The 16,271-nt window shown below is 39.7% G+C and overlaps 1 protein-coding gene and 1 non-coding gene across 2 annotated transcripts in view; both read left to right on the forward strand.

Annotated features, from left to right (window-relative positions):
• Positions 1-16,271, forward strand: part of LOC145393504 (protein fem-1 homolog C) — a 436,136-nt gene that overhangs the window by 299,083 nt on the left and 120,782 nt on the right. The window lies entirely within an intron of this gene.
• Positions 7,437-7,555, forward strand: LOC145393647 (5S ribosomal RNA). Its single transcript, XR_013896243.1, has one exon. It is a non-coding gene; the product is annotated as a 5S ribosomal RNA (ribosomal RNA).

Raw genomic sequence — 16,271 nt, forward strand, 5'->3', positions numbered from 1 at the left:
TTAGATATTTTTCGTGGGTTTGTCACGTTAATAGCCTTATATAATTCCGAATACACGCAGTCTTATACTGAAGTTCAAGAAAGTTTGTAAATGTAGAACTTACCCTCTTGCCATTTCTACCCACGCCTTCCCGCTTTCCCTTCCCCACCCCCTCCCTCACCTTCCCTCTACCTGCCCACTCATATGGTTGGTCTCCATGGTAACGCCTGGGGTCATGGAGGTGGGATGTTATGTAATGGAGAAATTAAAAACACATTTCAAGGACTGAGGGAGAGACAGACTGGGAAATTTAAATTCATCCTTCCATCGTTCAGTCCTATATGGTCTCTCTCGCGAGTGTAAGGGCCCGGGGTTTGGCTACTTAATTCAGACATTTAAGGCTAGTAATCAGTTGCTGTTCCCTGAGTGGCGTTGTGTAAGCAGTAAGCCACAGCCACCGTTTAGGCACTTTTAGGGCAAGACGTCCGACATCAGCGCCTTAACCCACTAGACCACCAGGAAAATATAAACTGAAGGGAATAATGAAGAAATACAATGAGTATACGCGAAAATAACAAGACAGTAAAAGAAAATAGGACAGTGTCAGTGATAACGAACTAATATTACAAAATTGAGACCGAGTTGGCGCAAAAGAAAGGGACTGAAGGAAATTAATAGAGCAACCCAGACAAACTTCTTGGAACGGAGGCGGGCAGTTGTTTATTACTGGTTAACTTTCCTCTTTATTACACCTCTCCAACCAGAGTACGTCTTTACAGCGTAGTTTTGCTTTATCCAGATGATATTCCTCCCCCGCTCCCCGCCCAGTGGTGAATTTGGAGTACCCACAGAGTCGTCCGGGTGTGGACCCGGCAGACTACAGGCTGAAGGTACGCCTTTCTACAGTGCACCATCTTCTTTTCGAAGGGTAGGGAGGGAATGGAGGGACGTTTTGTAACCGGACAACTCGATTATATTGACACCACCGTGTGACGGCGTCCCTCTCCAGCACCTCTGTAGTAATGAAAGAGTTTATTGAGATTATTTCTGCAACCCAATCAGTCCCAAGATCCCTGTCAAGCTTAATAAAGTCATTTGGTGGTAGTAAGAACAAAACATGAACGACAAATTGTTGGGGAAGAGGTCAGCCTACTAGACATTTGTATTTTCCATCTTCTAGTAACTAATGCAAATCCACAGTACCCTCTCGAAATTTTCCACTTATCTCAGACTAATAAATTCTGTTTAAAAAAAAAAAAAAAGGTAGATTTAGTAAGGATACCGGTACTTGTGGCATTCACAAATACCTGAAATCAGTTCCCACGTAACTCATATTTTCAGTGGCCGGAAGAACAAGAGAAAGTTTCTGTTTTGTCTTATTCCTGAAAAATAACAATGACGATGGTGTTTTTCTCACAGCCAAGACGGAGACATGGGAAGATTCTTCATTCGAGACAGGAAAATTTTACACACCCATTGTCCTTCTTGAACATTTCAGTCTCAGCATAAATAACACGGGGGCTGGGAAATCGGGGCACGTGTAGCAAGAGAAGGAAAGTTAATCCCTTCAATCCACTACTTATTATTGTTTTTTTTTATTCTTCCATCATCCACACAATATTATTTAACTTAGAAAGAGTGGGCTATATTGAAGGGGTCAATGAACACTTTATCTAACCCCTCTAACTCAAAAAATCTCGCCTTAGCTAAATAAAATAGTCTAGAGATAACAAGAATTAAAAATACGTCATCGGAGTGAAGTCTGATATTGGAATGCAGGCGAGTGCCAGGAGAAATAATTGCACTGTGTCAGCTCATGGCCAAGATGAACTTCGTTGGTCAAGGGGCAGAGCGCACCACTTCGTTCACCTTAACTTGCCGGAGGTTTTTGTACTGTTGTATTATTTTTCCCCCATCGCTCAATAGCGATATGAAATTACTACGGCCCTGCATCCTTTTCACACCTGTCCTTCGTGACAAGCACCATATTCTAGTGTGAATCACTTTATTACAACCAAACATTGAAAATGGAGAAGTGATAATTTTTGACCGTTACAGTGCACAGAGTAGGGAAACCCTGAAATGCGGTAAATACCCCCTTAACCGATTACTGCTGTCAGATCATTTCACAAGGTACATCATTTTGCTTGTGTAAAACATTGTGTAACCCAGTATTTTTCATAATTTTGATGTCTCAGTGATCCCTTAATCACTTAACTTATTGAGCTCCTAGTAGAGGACATCTCTAACCCTAACGACACAAAATTTTTTCATGTTATACAACTTTTTATGCAAGAAAAAAGGAACCAAAGGCCAGGCGCCCGCAAAGTTCCCTCCAAGAAAAAAAACAACAACACAAAAGAGAGGGAAATTCAAGATCAGTTCATTTCGAGATGCCTGGACACACTGCTTTTGAAAGACTGAAGATCATAGGAAGTAGGAAATACAGAACAGAGGGAGACAGTTCCAGAGTTGACCTGTTGCATAAATGAAGGACTGGGAGTAACGGTTAACTCTTGCATTAGATAGTTGGACAGAAAAGGGATGGGAGTTTGTTGCTAGACGGGTGCTACGCACCCGTCGAAGAGGTGGAGGGATGCAAGCAGACAGTTCAGAGGAGCAGCGACTGTTAGGATTAGGCTGGAATATACTGTATCTACATACCTATCTGTCCATATATATGTATAGAGAGAGAGAAAAGAGAGAGTAATTTATGTATGTATGTATGAATATATCATCATCATCATCAGCCGTTGAGGTCCACTGCAGGACCGGCCTATCCCTACCGAAGCAGGGACGATACAGCCAAGATATCTCTACCCAGTGGCTTAGGCTGTCTGGTAGAGACTGTATGTAGGGTGAGAAATGCTTGTACAGTAAATGTAATTGTAGTGTTGTAGTGGCTTTGGATGTGTTAGTCTGTGAACCAAGTGTAATCGGCCCGCCTTAAGCCGATTGGGTGCAAGCATACTAGTATGCGACACTGGTTCAACCACAGCATCCCTTATGTCCGCCAAAGTAGCAAGTGGCTCTGTGAACGATTCCCAAAGTTTTTACAACTCTGGCGGGAGGCGAACCCTCGTCCACTAGCGTGCAAAACGCACACTCTACCACTGAGGCTCCATATATATATATATATATATATATATATATATATATATATATATATATATATATATATATATATAAAGAGAGAGAGAGAGAGATGGTAATTTTCTCATACCATCTCGATCCCTCTTGGATCATCCTGTGGACCACCCAGGGTTCTGATGATCCCAGTTTGAAAAATACTGATCTAACGCGTTCTGCGGCGATGAGTGAGGAACAAGAGTGAGTTCTGGGGCAAGTAAGCATGGCGTAATTAGAGCGGACATAGAGCTGGATGGAGTGAAGAGGGAGAGGCAGTGTGATGTAGAGGGGTGAAGTGATGATTGAGACGATTGAGGGGAAGGAGGGGGGGGGTGCTGATAGAGAAGAATGAGAGGAGGATGGAGAGATGGTGGAGAAGAATTATGGAAGAGGGTATGGGGAGTGATGTAGATGAGTGAGATGTATAATGGAGACGAAAGAGAAGATGAGGGTAAATGATGTAGAAGGGAGAGCGAAAGGATGATTTTTGCAGAGGTGGAGAGAGGTGGATGGAGTAGAGGTGAGGTAATGATGGAAACAGGTAAGAGGAGAGGGAGACGATGACTGTGATGAAAGGTGAAGGGAGATGAGGGGAGGGAGGGATGAAGTAGAGCGGAGAAGCGAAGCAGAGGGGTGAGGAAATGAGGGAGACGATGGAGGAGGGGGGGTGGGAGGCGTAAAATAGAGGGTTATGGTACTGATGAAGACGAGTGAGGTTTGGCTAAGGAGTGATACAGCTGAAGAGTGAGGTAATGAGAGAAACAAGAGAAGTGAGGGAGCGATGTAGAGGGGTGAGGTAATGATGGAGAGGAGTAAGGTGAGGTGAGGGGAGTGTAGGCGTCACCATGGCAACCAGCGCGTCCCTCCTCCCAGGCTGTGACGAGCAGTGAAGAAAATAACAACACTCCAAGAGACCCTGTGCTCGTAATATTAACACTTTCACTCAAATCAACTTTTTTTTTTTTTTCCAGTACTCTTTTTAGAGTTTCAGGCGACTACGTTCACTCTTGGTGCCGTAGTAGCATTAACACCTTCACTCCGAGTGCGTATATATTATAGTTTTTGCTTACTGTGCTATCTCCAAACGACTTTATTCACACCGGGTGCTGCATCCCAGTAGTATTAACATCTTCACTCCGATGTCTTATTACCTAAGCGTTTTTTTTTTTTTTTTTTTGGGGGGGGAGACCGAACTGGAACGTAATAGATTTGTTTTTCTTGGTGAGACCGATCTGGTTGGGTTTAGATAATATACCCTTCATCAGATACCTTATCCCCTTCACAACCAGATTGTTTTCCGAATGTGAATAAAATCGTCAGGTACAGGAAGACAAAAATAAAACGTCCTTGACCTGAAAGGGTTAACGTAGTGGAAGGAAGAGGTGTGTGGAGCCTCCACGATCTCTCAAGTTCGTTGACGTTTACTTGTTTTTAATGTTTTCCTTTAAGTTCCAGACGATTTTATTCAGTCTGAGAATTTCGTGTGGGATGGGTTATTTTAAAGCCCTTTACGCGCGACCTTGAGACCTTGCCAAACGTGCTGAAAATCGTCTGGAGATAGCAAGAACAAATAGAAATTGGATATTATGGTAGGAAATCGGTGATTTTAAAAAAAAAAAAAAAGCCTTGTAGGAGGGACTAAGTATGAGTAATGAACGAAGAAAAAAAAATCGGTAAAATAATGGGAATAAGGGTGGGTAAATTTTTAGAAGTAACCAACGTTTTCTTTTATTTTTTTTTTTTATGGTTTCCAATGCAAAATACTGAGCTTTAATTAGTTTTGACCCTCATTTTGGGGGGAAAATCCCCCTTTTGGAATTTTGAGTAAGATTTCCAAAAGTGGGTTTATCCCCCAAAATCAAGATCAAGATTAATTAAAAATACACTATTTTGCATTAAACTAACCCAAACTAACCTAACCTAACCTAACCTAGGCCTGATCTAGAGCCTGACATAGACCGAATGCACACGCCTGCACCAGCCAATATGGCGCAACATTCATCCGTTACTGAGCGACAGCCTAACCTAAGTCACTATATGACTATCCCTACAAAATTTGCTCCCCCAACTGAAACTAGGCTTAAAGGGTAAGTCTTAGTTAGAATAGTTCAGGGACGTAATATAATGAAAATTGGTAACGTTGGTTACTTCTAAAGTTATACCTAAGGGTGAGAGAAGGTGGTTAAGAGAATGGAGTGATATGGTGTGTTGTGGAGCGAGGCAGGGAGTGGGGAAGAAGGTGGATAAGGGAATGGAGTGGGAAACGGGGATGTGATGAATCATAAACTCTGCGGCCACTACCTGCCAGGATAATGGTCACACACACACACACACACACACACATCGGCGCTCCGTATCGAAACAACACGGCCAGTGGCATTACCTAAATTAGTGTCTTTGCATGAGTCAAGCTCTGTACTAGGTTAGACTAAATGATTTTTCATTATTAAAAGGAAAAAAAAAAAAGTTTAAACAAGACTTGTTCAAACAGGAAAGAAAAACAAGACGAAAGAATATGCTGAGTCATATGAGGTTTGTTTAGACAATCAACACGGGGATTGTAAGTATATACTTTGCACTTTTAGTAATGCAAAATGGATACATACTTTAGTAAAGCAAATTTGGAAAAGAAAAGGGATAAAAGTAAAAAGCAAAATGATGATTTCTACCAAGAACTGGTTGAAGTGGAGACTCACAATAGACTGGTTGAACGTGTAAACAAACTAGAAATGGCTTTCAAAAATGAAATTGATGAAATAAAGAAGCAGATGCACTTGCAAAAGGAAGAAATAGAAAAACTAGGAAGGGAGGCCAATAAGAAAGACACAACCATCAGTGAACTAACAGTGGAATTGAGTACACTTAGGAAGAAAGTGAGTGAAATGGCAAGTACAGTAGTCAATCACGAGAGTGTTATGGAAGACTTTAAAAATGACACAGAGACAATTAGGCAAGTAAGCAGTCTTATTGACCAGGGCAGTGATATTGATGAGAAGATAACACAGGTGAATGAAGCTGTGCAAAGCTACAAAAATGATGTGGAAACCACCTATGCTGAAATGGTGAAAGTAAAGAAAGACTTAGAAACAAGGTTGGAGGAAAAAAGCATTAAAAGGGAAGTGAAAAGAATAATCCAAAACAATCCAAAGTTAGTCAGAGATTCAGTAGATATAAACAAATCTATAGTAATCACTGGTATAGAAGAGGAAGATCTAAAAAACAAGATCACAAGAGACAAAAAGGAGATGGCAAATGTAATGAGCTTACTGAAGGAAGTAACAGAGGAAATCTGTAGTAAAGACATAGAGGAACACAAAAGGTTAGGGAAATATGAGAAAAGCAAGACAAGACCTCTAAAGGTGACTTTCCAGAGTGTAAACACTGTGGAAGAGATACTAAAAAATGCAAAGAATCTTATGGAAAAAGAGGAGTTCAAAAATGTATGGATAAAAAGATGCCTAACACAAGAGGAACTGGAATTACTGAAAGAGAAAAGAGAGGAAGCAAAAACAAAAAATGAGGGAAGATCGGAAGAGAAGAAGAAGTTTTTTTTTTTACAAAGTAATAGGATTGCAGGTAGGAAAGTGGTACACAAACAGGATGGAATAAAAAGGAGGAAGGTAGTAGAACCATGTCATGACAAGTATATAAACATGAAGATAAAGTTGATGTACTCAAATGTGGCTGGAATGGTATCTAAATTACTAGAGATGAATGATTATGTCAGAGAAAATGAACCACAAATAAAATGCCTAACTGAAACAAAATTAACACCAAGGATATCCAATGACATACTAAAATTAGAGGAATACAATATATGGAGAAGAGACAGAAATTTAAAAAAAGGAGGAGGAATTATAATATTAACTAAGAAAAATCTAAAAGTCAATGAAATAAAACTAGATATACCATCACAAGTAGAACTGATTGCAGTAGAGATCAACACATCTGAAGGTAAAGTAATTGTAGTCAATTTGTACATGCCACCCAGATCAAACACATGGGAAAGAGACGAATATGAGGACCTGGCAGAGAGTACAATTCAGAGTTTAAGATCATTACTACATAAAATGGAAGAGAAATCAGAAAGAATTATACTAACTGGGGATTTCAATACAAATATAAATTGGAATACTCTAGATATAATTAGCCAAGAAAGCTGTTGGGACCAAAAGCTCCTGGATCTCGTACAGGAGTTCTTCCTAACGCAACATGTGAGGGAAACCACCAGAAAAAGAGGACTTGATGTACCTTCAGTGCTAGATCTAATATTTACTAGGCAAGAAAATGATATTGACAGTTTAATATATCACCTTCCACTTGGCAAAGCCAACGGCCATGCCACGTTGAGTACACCGCTTCCCGTCCGATAAGCAAAGTTAAGCAACGTTGGGTCTGGTTAGTACTTGGATGGGTGACCGACTGGGAACACCAGATGCTGTTGGCATAACTCCCTACGTGTCAAGTGGGGTTGGTGGAGGATTAGTGCCCCTCCCTGTAAAACAATTAACTCTAAGCCCTTGACCACCCCGTTTGGGATACATGGCGTCTGGCAATGGATGGATGGATCCACTCGGCAAAAGCGATCATGCAGTACTAAATTACAACTTCAGGATAGCATATGACATAGTAAACAGCAATGACAGCTACAAAAAGAGCCTAAACTATAAAAAGGGAAATTATCAAGACCTAAAGAAGTATTTCTTAGAAGTTGATTGGGAAAATGAGCTTAGAGGACAAGATTTAAATGCTGTATATAAAAAATTTGTGAATTTTATGAAATAGGAGTCCAAAAGTACATCCCACAGCACAAAGAAGCAGATAAGAAAATACAGAAATGGTTCAATACAGAATGTAAAAAATCAAAAGAAAGAAGAGATTTGTTGTGGAATAGATACAGAAGACATAATAGTGAAAGGGCGTATAATAATTACAAACAGGCAAGAAGCGATTATACAAGAATAAGGAGGGAAGCCCCAAAACAGTGTGAGGAGGATATAATAAATAAAAGTCGTGATCAACCAAAGCTGTTTTACAACTATATCAGAAGCAAAACCAAAGTAAAAGATATAATACAATCAATTACGGACGAGGGAATCACTTATACACAAGAGGATATTTGTGAAGCACTAAATAAGAATTTCCAATTAGTTTTTACAGAAGAAAAAAATTTTGAGAGGGACTATGTGGAACATGCATGTCCACACATACTACCAGATATACAAATAGCAGAAAAAGCAGTACAGGAGGAGTTAAGTAGATTAGACAGAGGAAAAGCAAGTGGTCCTGATGAAATTTCATGTTGGGTACTACGAGAATGTGCAAAGGAGTTAAGTAAACCATTATTTTTAATTTTCAAGAAATCCTTGAGTCAAGGTAAACTACCTGATATTTGGAAAAAAGCAAATATTGTCCCCTTATTCAAGAAAGGAAATAGACAAAATCCACTCAACTACCGACCAGTATCACTGACCAGTGTTGTAAGCAAGGTATTAGAAAAGCTTATAAGAAAAGCTTGGGTAAACCATCTAGAAGAACACAGTATGATAACAGAAAGACAGTTTAGTTTCAGAAAAGGAAAATCATGTGTTACTAATCTGTTGAGCTACTGTGACAGAGTAACAAACACAATACAGGAAAGGGAAGGATGGGTGGACAGTATCTATTAAGATTTCAAGAAAGCTTTTGACACAGTACCACACCAAAGTCTTTTATGGAAACTATACCATCAAGGAGGAATTCGAGGCAAACTGTTTTGTTGGATGCAAGACTTTTTCATAAAAAGAAAAATGAGAACAGTACTAAGAGGAAACTACTCATCATGGAAAGAAGTGACTAGTGGAGTACCACAGGGTTCAGTGCTGGCACCAATCATGTTTTTAGTGTATATAAATGATATAAACAGTAACACTGGAAATGAGAGCTATCTGAATATGTTTGCAGATGATGCAAAAAATACAAAGGAGAATTACTAACACAGACTCTTGTAAAGAGCTACAAGAAGAATTAAATAAACTTCATGAATGGAGTAGTACATGGCAAATGGAATTCAGTGTGGACAAGTGTCATGTAATAAAGTCCCTGATTGGGATTATAAGTTAGGAAATAAAACCCTATACACATCAGAAAGAGAGAAAGTCCTAGGTGTGATCATCAATAACAGACTATCTCCGGCTGACCACATCAGCGAGAAGGTACGGAACATGTATACACTACTTGCAAATATGAGAATAGCATTCACATACATAAATGAAGACATGCTAAGAAGGATAATAACATCATTCATTAGACCAACCCTGGAATATGCATCAGTAGTCTGGAGTCCTCATCTCAAAAAGCACATAGACAAGATTGAAAGAGTTCAAAGGGACGCTACACGCTGGATACCAAGCTTGAGGGACCTAAGCTACGAAGAAAGACTAAATAAACTGAATCTACCAACACTACAGGAGCGAAGGAAAAGAGGTGACATGATAATGCTATATAAGTGCATATCAGGGAAGGAGAAAATAGACATAAATGATTACTTAACACATGGAGAAGCATCAGCAAGAGGACACTGCAAAAAAACTGCATAAGAAGAGAGGTGATAAAGACGTAAGGAAATTCAGTTTCCCAAACAAAGCAATTGACCAATGGAATGCACTACCGAATGAAATAGTGTGTGCCACAACATTTCACAAATTTAAGGATATGTACGATAAATATGGTTTAAGACACGGGACAGTACGAGCTTGACTCATTCCTGTAAGGATACAATTAGGTAAGAACAATTAGGTAAGGTAAGAACACACACACACACACACACACACACACACAAATACGTCTTCTTGTAACTGATTCTTGATAACTTTACTGTTATATTCATCTTCAGGACACCCCCACGAGCAAAGAATTAGGTTGTTTTAGACTGTACCCAACACCTCCAGTTCGAAGTTTCTCGTGAGCAAAGTAAAGTTGGTGGCAGCAGGAATAATGAATAAAGGATAAAGATGGACAGGAATGTAAAGAGAAGCCAAAGAATAATTCACGTATCAAACAAGGAAAACCGAAGGAAGGCGAGGAAATACGGGAAAGTTATGCCGCTCGGAGGGAACCGGACGAATATTCATGTGATTTAGGAATCAGAGAGAGAGAGAGAGAGCAACTAGACGCCCTAGCATATTTTGAGTAGTTGCTAGGGTGGAACGTGTGTGTGCAGATGAATCACTCACTCTCACCATCTCTGTTTGGGTCTGTTTTGAGCTTTATCTGCCTGCGTGCTTGCTCCTGTTTGCTTTTGAATGCTTACCTCTCGGCCGTGGTATGGGTGGGGATGCCGATGCTCTGTTGTGTATGTCAGCTTTTTAGGTAGGAAGAAAAAGAAAGGAAAAAGTGGCACCTCAGGAAAATTGTGTTGGAACGCTGTTATATATATATATATATATATATATATATATATATATATATATATATATATACAGTACATATATATTTATATATATATATATATATATATATATATATATATTGTTATAACCCTTAATTAAGCACCAAAAGGGATAAGATAAAATTTAAGAAAACTAACTTAACTTTACTGTACACTATAACATACACAACCAAGGAAGAAACCAGGGTTCGTGTTTCAAAAGGGAGGATTCATATAGGCCTCAGGATACAAATAGAAAACAAGTTATTTCTTACCTAACCAGAATACACTCAGTGGAAGCTAAGTACTCACAAAGCTCGAGGAAACGTGAAGACTTCGAAGGTTAAATCCAGATATAAATCACACACTAGTGTAAATGGAGGAGTGAATCAAAAATGGGAAATTGTACACAATGTGTTTTGTAATCAAAGTCACGTATTGAGTAGTGTTGGAGAAAAGTGCAACACAGTGTAACAAAAGTGTAACGTGACAGTAAATGTGTACAAATGACAAAATGTGTACAGGGATGTGTGTACAAAATGAGATAAAAATCTGTCTCTTCACACTTTCCTGGAGCTTATAAAGGTGACTTACTCTGCCTTTCTCAGCAAATTAACCACTAGGCTGTGTTAAAAATAATCTCTGTCCATACAGAAACAATAGAGCCACCTGCTACCAATGAGGGCCTCATACGCTTCAGACAGAACCAATTGCGTGCCCTCAAGAACGTGACGAAAGCGCCATTTAGGCTTCTAATTGGCAAACATCCCTACTTTGCTCCTCCCACATTATGTCACACCCACAGTTCAAGGACAAGAGGAACTTTCTGTGTAATTTGTGAGAACTCTTGTGGAGTGTTATCAGTTGAGAAGGCAAAAGTGACCGCTTGGGTAAGGCAGCAAAACTGATAAGAAAAAAGATTTACTGTTCTTGAGGCTCGCTTCTCTCTCCTTTCATTATCATCCTATTACTATTTCACCCATTCGCTACTGGGGTACCTACGCCAGTGACAATATATATATATATATATATATATATATATATATATATATATATATATATATATATATATATACCGTATTTCAGTTTTTGCAGTGTATCAAGAAATACTGTATGTACTGTATATAACTTGTTATATATTTCATACGGTCCTTGCGCGTTGGCACATTGATTTTTCTTGTAATTTTCCCCAACTTGTATACAAGCATCACAATTTGTATCACACTTTGGAATGTCCTTCACTTGTCTGTCAGTGCCCACTCACTTCCTGGTTTGACGAGTTATTTTTCCCCTGAGTATGGCTGACGTCTCCTGTTTTATTTTTGTTACCTTCAGACGGTTTTATTAATCCCTGGGGGAGAAATCGTGTCGTGAACGAGTTAATGCAGACTCTTTGTAACCCTCTTGCTTGAAATGGTATTTCTAATGCTAACGAAACTGTCTGGATGTAGCAGTCACAAAATGAAAGGGATGTCCTGTGGCTCAGTAAAAATAAGTATAAATTCCTTTTGCTTGTGTATAGAGCATGTGATTTTTTTTTTTTTTTAATACCAGTACTGTGTTAAACATTCTTTTATTTGTCCACTAAAAGAAATACTGTATCAGATGCCATGAACAGTAAAATATTTTGGTCACAGTATTGTGGCTGTGTTTATAAAGATTCCTGTTATAGAAAGGGAGAACTGATTTGTATAACTTTGAATATTTGATTACTCGGACAGTAGAGACTTAGAATACGGGGTATCATTCTATACTGACAGGAGTTGGCAGGCCTGACGATGAGCAGTGTTCTCGTGGGGTCTGTGTGTGTGTGTGTGTGTGAGAGAGAGAGAGAGAGAGAGAGAGAGAACATGGTTTGGTTTGGGAGTGCCATATCCTGCTTGCAGAAGTAAGCTACTCTTGAGGCCAGCAGATCCTCCCACTCCTACCCCACACTCTGTCACCATCTCCTGAATCACGTTACCGAAAGCATCTGCACATAATTTTATTACTGCCACCCACTGATGATTTAATTAATTCTGAGGTTGGTGCATTGTTGTATTCAGACCTACCACCAGATTTTTCATTCGCTGAGAAAAATCCTAGTAGTCTAAACTTCTAAAGCGTCATAGTAAGCACGAGTTTGCTACTGGTACCGTACACTTGGGAATTATATACAGTATAGGCAAACACCTGACGATTTTGCTCAGCAGAGCCCTTTTAGCAGCCATAGGATTATTTGAGATTATTTCCAACCACTTCTTTGCGGTGGTCATCCCGAGTTAAACCATCTAGGTGTATTAAGAATAGCAACAACAACAACAACAATAATAATAATAATAATAATAATAATAATAAAGCAGTTGATTGTTAAAATCCCCTTTGCTGTGTTATGTGTCCTCAGAGTTAAACTGAGAAACGGGCAACGCTTGTGCCTCTATGGCTCACTCTCAGGTGTGTGAAATCGCCTGGTATTAGGAAGACAAAAGACACCATCGAGTCTAAAGGATTAATCACTGGCAGCTCAGATAAAAGAATTAATCGTAAGAAGAATAACATACATGCCGTGGAATCCAAGAGTTTAACCCACCGCGTCCTGGCAGATTATTCACCACTGACCCCCCCAATCCCAGCAGATTTTCGATTTTTTTTTTTTTTTTTTGGCTAAAACCTCCACTTTTAATAAGAAACATCGAAAATTCAGAAAGTGCTTAGCTGAGTTTAGAAATAAGAGTACCTTTCTTTTGTTACTGTGTTCTCTCAGGCTAGGCTCGAGAGAAAAGGGAGGGGTAGCTATTCCAAACCATTCATAACTGGTTAGATATTTATTTGGTACAAATTTATATGTAGTACAAGAGTGTATTAGTTTTCAGACAATAATATAGGTGATACAAGCGTTGTTTACTCTCCAAAAACATCAACATATGGCACCTTTTACGACGTTACTCCCCCATCACTTCTGCTTGTTTCTTCCTATGGCTTATTTCTTCCTTTGCCCTCCACCGCAAGAATCACTTTCGTCTTGATTTTCGTCATTGGTGAGGCCGTGGTGCGACATGTCTTTACTGGCCAGGTTACTGCTAACAGGTGAGTTGCTGAGAAAATGGCGTGCAGGGGGGGAGGGGGGTCAGGTGGGGCTAGGCATTATCCACGCCTGGCGTTGGGTAGAGGAAGGTCTCCCATATATGTCTACCAAAAATCACCCATGAAACTTGAAAAATGTGCAAATGATGGACCTTGCAATCGCACAATGTATGTATACGTTGTCGGGTGTCACCATGACAAAACGTGGTGACATATTCATACGTTGTCGGGACACCTCGGGTTAATCACTGTCACATACCCAAAATAGCCGAAGCACCCGCCACGACCACTCGCATCAGCCCCACTAATCTCTAGCCCACTCCCCCAATCAGTGCCAGTCATACCTATTTCTCTCACCTCTTACGCTTCCTCAATCCACGGCCACTCAGACTTCATAAAACACTTCATCTGTCTGTTCATTCATTCATTCACTTTCTTCTGTCAGTGTTTTAATTCATTTATTCACACCCATTCATCTGTGTCTTCCTTCATTCACACGCTTCCATTCATCAGTGTTTTGCTAGTCATTCACATCCATTCATGTGTGTCATACTTATTCAACCACATTCATTCATCAGTGTCTTCCTTCATGAACCCACTTCCATTCATTAGTGTCTTTCATCATTAACCCACTTTCATTCATCAGTGTATTCCATCGTCCACTTCCATTCATCAGGGTCTTTCTTCATCCACTTCCATTCATCTGTGCATTCCTTCCTTCATCAAGTTCGCTTTTTCTGTTTCCCTTTACATGCTGTTAGGAAAAACTCCTGCACAAAATCCAGGAGCTTTTGATCCCAACAGCTTTCGTGGCTTCTTACATCTAGAGTAGTCCAGTTTATATTTGCACTGAAATCTTCAGTTAATATAATTCTGTTAGATTCCTCTTTCATTCAGTGTAATAATGCTCAAAAACCTTTAATTGTACTTTATGCCAGGTCTTCATGTTCGCCTCTTTCTCAAGTGTTTGTTTTGGGTAGCATTTATAAATTTACCACAGTTACTTCCCTTCAGATTTGTTAATCTCTACTGTAATCATTTCTGCTTGTGAGGGTATATCTAGTTCTAGTTCTTTGACATGTAGATTTTTCTTTTTTAAGATTATAATTCCTCCTCCTTTTTCTTAAATTTTTGTCTCTTCTCCATATACAGTAATCCCTCCACTATCTGATGTAATAGAGCCAAAGGCATGTCCGGAAAGTGGTCCTGTCCAGATAGTGGGCCTCTGCCTCCTGGACTGGTACTTATGGACCCTAACCCAGCCTAACTTTGAAAGCCACCTAAGTAGCTCCGTACTGGACATGCATAGCACCTATTTAAACCTATTTAAGACCTTATTCACACCAATAATAGACATAAAGCATGATATAAATGAAAAGGAACCAAAGAATGAGGAATTAGAAGTGACTGTACCTCAGCCATGGCACTTACAGCACATTTGTGGCCGCCTTTTGTAAGGTTTTGGCAGTGGTGAAAATGCTCTTGAAGCACATACAGTAATCCAGTGTTGTGCTGCACTTACAGTAATTCTTTGCACTGTGAGTTATAACTGTTTAACACTGCACATTGTTAATTGCATCAGGCCAGTTTCAACCGCCAGGTTTGCACTCCACAGTTAATCCTATGCACTCAAAATTCTAATTTCTTAACACTGCTTAACACTGTAAATTCCCGTGTGGTCTAGTGGCGAGATATTGCAGTTTATTCACTGGTTATTCACAAAAAAATTAGCACCTGTGGCTTCCATTACGATAAGCTACCACTCGTGATCGAAGTTAGGCAGTAGCTGTTTGGGTGTTGATGAGGGAGAAACAGAGTTGCCAGATCACAATGGCCACATTACCAAACTCCTCAGTTTTCATTACCAAATTTAACTTCGTTACTAAATTCGTAAAGCTAACATTTATTCTTCACTAATTATATATACAAGTGGAAATACATATAATCACTTTTATAATTAACAGCATGTTGATTATTTTAATGCTATGTACGTTAGCAGATTAATCAGAGAGAGCAGACAATCCACCATCTCCATCCTGTGTATCCTCATACATGTGAAAAATCCTTTTGGTTATGCATTACTCTGATTCATTACCAAACGAATATTTCATGACCAAATTGGCCCACATTTGGTAATGAAAAATACCAACTGGCAACCCTGACAGGGGAGGGGGGAGGGGGGAGGAAGGAAGGGATGAGAGTCTGTGGTGTAACAGCTGTTCGGCGCCTGGTGGCAATTTCAAATTACGGGTGGGAAAAAATTCGGATTTTGGGGGGATTTTTTTCTTTTTTTTGGCCATTTTTGGGTTCTGAAGGTCCAGGCCCACAATATCTGGTAAGTGGGGATGTCCGGAAAGTGGGCGTCCGGAAAGTACGGGGATTACTGTATTGTATTCCTCTAAGTTTAGAGATTGTTTGATATCTTTGTGGTTAATTTTGTTTCAGTTTGGCAAATAATCAGTGGTTCCCTTTTTTTGGTATAGTCTTTCATCTCTAATAATTTAGACACCACAAGTGCTCATTGGCCCTTCGGGTCCTCTTGCACTTGCTCCTGCAGAGGGCTTTCGCGCTGCGTGCTCGCTTTCTCGTGTTTCTCACTCATTTCCTTGTGCTTCTTACTTGTTACCTCACGCGTTGCACGCATGTTGCGATCATTTTAGGTAATCTGAGTCACGTTTATATGCTGTTCTAG

Source organism: Coenobita brevimanus, chromosome 24, assembly GCF_032717465.1.
Source record: "Coenobita brevimanus isolate Jiangsu-jjx chromosome 24, ASM3271746v2, whole genome shotgun sequence".
NCBI lineage: Eukaryota > Metazoa > Arthropoda > Malacostraca > Decapoda > Coenobitidae > Coenobita > Coenobita brevimanus.